This window comes from Parambassis ranga, chromosome 22, assembly GCF_900634625.1.
Source record: "Parambassis ranga chromosome 22, fParRan2.1, whole genome shotgun sequence".
Classification (NCBI taxonomy): Eukaryota; Metazoa; Chordata; class Actinopteri; family Ambassidae; genus Parambassis; species Parambassis ranga.
Window position 1 is genome coordinate 19338674 of NC_041042.1, and position 5771 is coordinate 19344444.

A 5771-nucleotide genomic window follows, 5' to 3' on the forward strand; every position below is an offset into this window, starting at 1 on the left:
TGCGCCGTGAAAAAATATTTAATAAATTCAAGTGTTTCTAAGTTGTTCAAATCAAATGTAATTAAAGTTGTAACGCTTGACATTTCCAAAAGAAACTGTTATTTAATTACATACTTTTCTCCAGTATTGTAACTAATTACAAATACGTTCATTTTGTAATTAAATTATGTAACGACGTTACATGTAATTCGTTACTCCCCAACACTGGTGATGAGACACAGGTGGAAACAATTTGGGTACAGCATACAATCGCTGTGGAGGGAAAACAAGAGGAACTAACACAGAGACTAAAAAATGAATGCAAATACACCAGAGAAATAAAACCAGGACCAAAACTAGGGGAAAAAAGGGCTAGAGTAAGTGGAGGCTGGGTAATCCATTGGTGGAGGATGATAATCTGAACACTGAGGAAGGATGGTGACTGCAAACATGCAGTTATAATAAACAAGGAGGCTAAAGATAAGGTTTGGAAAAAGTTGAAAGCATAACTCACAATAATGTTTTAATAACTAAGGTGCATCGGTATGAAAAATAGATTGACTGCGGAGTGACAGGACAAAATAGTAAGGATGAACTGGGAGATCAGGCTTCCTATAGTGATGCTGATAAGAAGCAGGTGTGTCCAATCTGCTGGGCAAGAAAGCAAGGACTACTGAGACCAGAGTTAGAAGGGTTTTAACCTGGCTAAAAGAGGTTAAAAAACATGCCAGTGGTAAGTAGACCAGATTATGATGATTAAATATAATGGTAAACAACCATATAATGCTAGACTAGCCTTGACTGGCATGAAAGACACTTGAACAACGTAACTTCAAATAGCACCACATTGTTTTGTTTATGGAGTCAGTTAATATTAGCTTAATAGCTAGCAGATGTGTCCAGGCAGCTCCACAGGCTAGTTGCTTACAGGGTTAACACTTCTTCACCGGTCAATTTAGTTTAGGGCAGCATTACGAAAGTAAACATGATCATGATTTGTTGCCTAGGGTTCCAACAGACTCTAGAAACATCCCTGCTGTTCATAGTAGAAGATGATAGTACACTGTTAAAAAAACTGTATAAATTACGGTAAAAAAATGTCAAATGGTGACAGTAAAAGACCGTAAAATTAAAAATAGTATATCACCGTTGAAAACACATGGAATTACTCTAAATCAAAAAACAGTATATAACTTCGATTTTTACGGACAATATATATTAAAAAAGCACAACTTTACTGTAAAAATACAATATTCTGATAAAAATAACTGGGAAATACTGTGACTACCTACTGTGACTTTGCTGTCACAAAGAGGCCATTGCCGTAAAATTTGCAGTGATATTCAGAGGAAATGACAGATTTTTTTGTTACTCACTTTTAAATTTACGGAACAAAACCATTCAAAAACATATCTTCATTTGTACAAAATGAGATGTTAAAATATGTTATGTGTTTGTAAAAAAATACAAGAGTGTTATACTTACAGTATAGTGTAATGGATTTTTTTTCTGGAAACACTGTAACAATCATTTGAATTTGCCAGGTTGCATTATGCTTGTGTAAGGCTTTTAATAGTTGCAGTAATTGTGTCAATGATTGTGTTAATGGGAGGCACTTACAAAGATGCACAAATAGCTGCAAAGTTATTGTTATTCACTAAGTGTTTTAAGTAAAAAAATAAACATTTGTGTTTAAGATGATAACTTTACTAAGCAATCATCTAGTTTATAGATGCTTGCTTAGTAAAGTTATCATCTTAAACACAAATGTTTATTTTTTTACTTAAAACATTTGACTATATTATTCATTTATTATATACTTCCAATATATATTGTCATTTATTAATTGTTTAATATGCTTATTTAAATATACTGAAGCTCTAATCCCAGATCAAATACTGCAACTCAAACTCCACACCAAAAGGGGGCGCTTATACGTTACTACACGTCAAATGCACGGAGAAAACGGTTCGGAGCCTGTGGAGGAACAGAGGCAGGTGGAGACGTCACGGAACTTTTTGAATTTGAACCTTAGCGCCACAGCTGCGCGCCAGAGTCTGAGCTCTGGTTTTAAGGACTTTGCGCTTTGACTCCTGACAACGTTTGCGGTACTGGAGCCAACGTTAATGCCGCTGTCTGTAAGTATACTTGAATTTACGCTGTGTTTGAGAGTAATAGTTACGAAGGAAGCTCCTCTCTGTTCCTAAAATAAGACTTGCTCACGGTTAGGAAGCGAAAGTTAGAAGAACTGACTGACTGTCTTATGTGCGGCATTTTGTTTTTAGCTTAGTTAGCTGAAATGCTGTACGTGCCCCAGCTGCTGTTGAGTCCGCTGGAAATGCTTATAAATGCGCGATACAGTTGTGTGAGCGCCGGAGTCCGTCAGATGTAACAGCGCACTTGAAACAACATAAGGTGACTTGTTCCATGAGAGGGTGCACACGCATGTTTAAAGTGAAATCCTCATTTACTTCCCACATAACAAGGAAACACAGCTTTTGCAGACAGCGGTATAAGCGACATGTACAGAGAATCACGGACACAGTTCTCAAGTGTTACAGCAGAGAAACAGGTTCATTCCACTGGATATATATATGTCAGGAAACTTAAGAGACCTTTTTCATAGAATTGTAAGTTTATTCTATTTTTAAACTGCAGGGCAGTTACTACACCTTCAGGATCCACCATCCTGTGGCCCTGGCCTCCACACTGGAGTTCCTTAAGAGGTAAACAAACACTTTCTTCTCCTTTACAACTAATCAGTTTGCAATTGTTGAACAAGAATTCTTGTTTCCACACAGGTACTTCTTCCTGCTAAATCCAGAGAAGGGCACAAAAGTTGAGAGTAAGTAAAACAAGATGCGACTGTCTGTGACTGTCTGAAGCTAGCTTAACTAAACCTCAGTAGCTTCAGATACTAAATAAGGTTTTATTTTTCAGATTGACTCGTGGTGTTGCTAATATTTAGGAGTCTTCTCTCTTACATTTCAGGTATTACAGTTAAAAACCACTTGCAGGCCCCACGTGACACCAAGGAATGAGGTGAGATTCAAATTCATTTAAATGTATCAAGCTGTGTTTTACATTTTTGGTATAAATTATTTGTGTGTGTGTTTTTCTGTGTCCTATGACAGCATCAGCAGAGATGGAGGAGAGGGATTCATGTTCATCAGAGGGTACAAGCTGCAAGGAAATCAAGGAGAAGCTACTATAACACAATCCTGTTGAAAGTAAGTCCTCCGTCTTAAATCTGAATCATCTGGTTATACTGAGTGTTCATGGGTAAATACAACCACAGATGAAGATCTCCTGGAGTCTATCAATGAACAGGATGCTAGTCCATCACAGGGCCTAGATCTCCGGTCTTTATTTTGAGGTTTTCATTATTGGAAGGAGGCTTTGCTTTGAAATCTTCTGATCTTCTGTGGGTTTTCTTTTTACCATACATTACTTAAAATACTAAAATAATTAAATAAATAGTAAATATTTACAATATTTTATGATGGTAAAGGAACTTGTTTCTTGTTATACTATGTTTGCCAAATATTTTGCCCAAATATGACCTAGGAAAAGAACACTGGCTCCATTTATCATTGTTTCCTGCCAGTTTGCCTTTAAGTGCTTCCTTGTGCTCTAAAGCACCCAGAGACCGTTCTGATGGCCAAAGATGCTCTACTATTAAACTAATTTAAATTCAGTTGAATTAAAGGTTGTGTCAATCTATGAAAAGACACTAACCTTAATCTGTTTTTGCTCTCTGTAGGAGCTGACAGCGCCACCTGGCCAAGAGCTTGGATTTTCAAGCTGAAATGACCCAACAGCTCGCCAGTCACGTCAAGACACAATGGTTCAGACAACAGTCTGTCAACTGCAAATACAGGTGAGCACCACTAGGTGGATAAAATGTCTCAAACCTTGATCTGTTTCAGGTGAAAAGGCTGATTACAAGCCCACCAACATATATGAGACAAGACAATTCAAAAAACAATGTTATGCTTCAAGGTCTGCTATTTTTGTCAGTTGTAAAACGTTTGTTGCTTTGGTATATGTGGGTATTACACATGATTTTCACCTTTACATTTCATATATGGAACACTGATATTACCTTAGTGTAGATGTGGGTACGTTTCTACCTCCATACTTTATTTTATCATAAAATTGTCCAACTAACATGGAGCTCAGTTGAACTAGAAGGCTGTGTCACTATGAATGGACTATTATTAAAGCATTGTTTTTCTCTTTTTTGTGTGTGCAGAGAGGGTTGTACCTGAGTGACAACATCCAAGTAGTCTGAGCAGAAGTGGAGACAATGCACAGGTTCCAGATTCCAGACATTTTGACTGTTTGACACTGGCTTGTTGAGTGAGGTTTGGACTGATTACTCTTCACACTCTTGATGGGCAAGTGGTCTATTTTTTTTTTTTTTTTTTTACAAGATTTTTGTGGCACTGCTATGTGAGCATGCTGAAAATGTTTTTATTGAGTCAGCTTAACTTATGCTGTAAAATTAACGTAATTCCTATGTAATTCGATATACATCACAATGTATTTGTTACGGTAAAATCCCGGCAACCACAGCTGCCGGTAATTTACCGTAAAGCTGAACTTTTTAAATAAAGTGCCGTAATATAATTTACAGGTGTCCTGCTTTATTACTGAGATATGTTGTAATTAGGTCTACAGGAGTGTGTATTTTTTAATGCAAATTTCCGTTATTTTTAGTGAAAATAACTGTAACCAGATTTACATGATGGTTGGTAACTTTAAGGTAAACTGCCGTAAACAGGTTTACAGTACATCTTTATAATTCACTGTAATTTACTGTAAATACACAACATTCTTTTACTGTAAAATGTACGGTTATCAAAAAGTCATACTGTAATCTGTTATACGTCCACATCTTATTTTTCACGGTAAAATTCTGGCAACCACAGCTGCTGGTATTTTACCGTAAAATACACAGATTTTTTTTTACAGTGTAGATGATGGTCAGTTAGACCTTGGCTGAGGCTATGTTATTATGTTTTTCTATGCAATTTATTAATCTGTATAGCTTGCACAGATGATGACCCAGTGAGTTCATGCATCTGTCAGACAGTGTAGGAAATTATATTTTTATAAAGGCTACAACAAAAAAACCACACACACATACGCACACTTGAACAAAAGCATGTTTGCTGAAGTTGGATGTTCAGCCTTGAGTGTCTGAGTCTTCCATCCTACATGTTCCCATGAGGTTACACTGACAGACAGTAATGGCTTTTAAAAGCATGATTGATGAACACGGCACACTGTGTCCTCAGCTTGGAAACAGACATGCTCCTACACACACACACATTAGACACTTTGTTTTTAAGAGGAGATTGTTAAATGAGTGTATTATCATAACAGCAGTAACTCATCCTTAATAGATTCATTCACTGAATCTTTTTATACAGATGTCAAATGGTCTGTGCACGCTTTAGCCTGCGCTAAAACCAATAAACCAATGAAATGAAATGAGACTGATATTGATCTTTACATCTCACTCCCAGAAAGACTGCAAATAAGCATATTTCATATACAGCTCAGAGGCTTTATGCCAACAATTATACTCAGTTTATAGAAGCTGGCTCACTTGCTTGTTATTTATTCAGCTACTGTAATCTTAACTTTTTCTTGTCACTGTGTGTGTGTAGTGTGTCTGCGGTGACAGTGGCTCAGGCTGGAGTTGATGTTTGATTTGACTTTGCAGGAGTGTGGGTCAAATGTACTTCGACCCAAACAGTAATGTCCCTGTGCGTGCGGTGTGT

At 37.0% G+C, this 5771-nt stretch overlaps 1 long non-coding RNA gene across 1 annotated transcript; it reads left to right on the plus strand.

Moving 5' to 3' along the window:
- Positions 1-2073: 2073 nt before the first annotated feature.
- Positions 2074-4451, plus strand: LOC114427026 (uncharacterized). Its single transcript, XR_003669417.1, has 7 exons — positions 2074-2117; positions 2638-2705; positions 2781-2824; positions 2971-3021; positions 3114-3209; positions 3743-3859; positions 4235-4451. It is a non-coding gene; the product is annotated as an uncharacterized LOC114427026 (long non-coding RNA).
- Positions 4452-5771: the final 1320 nt, after the last annotated feature.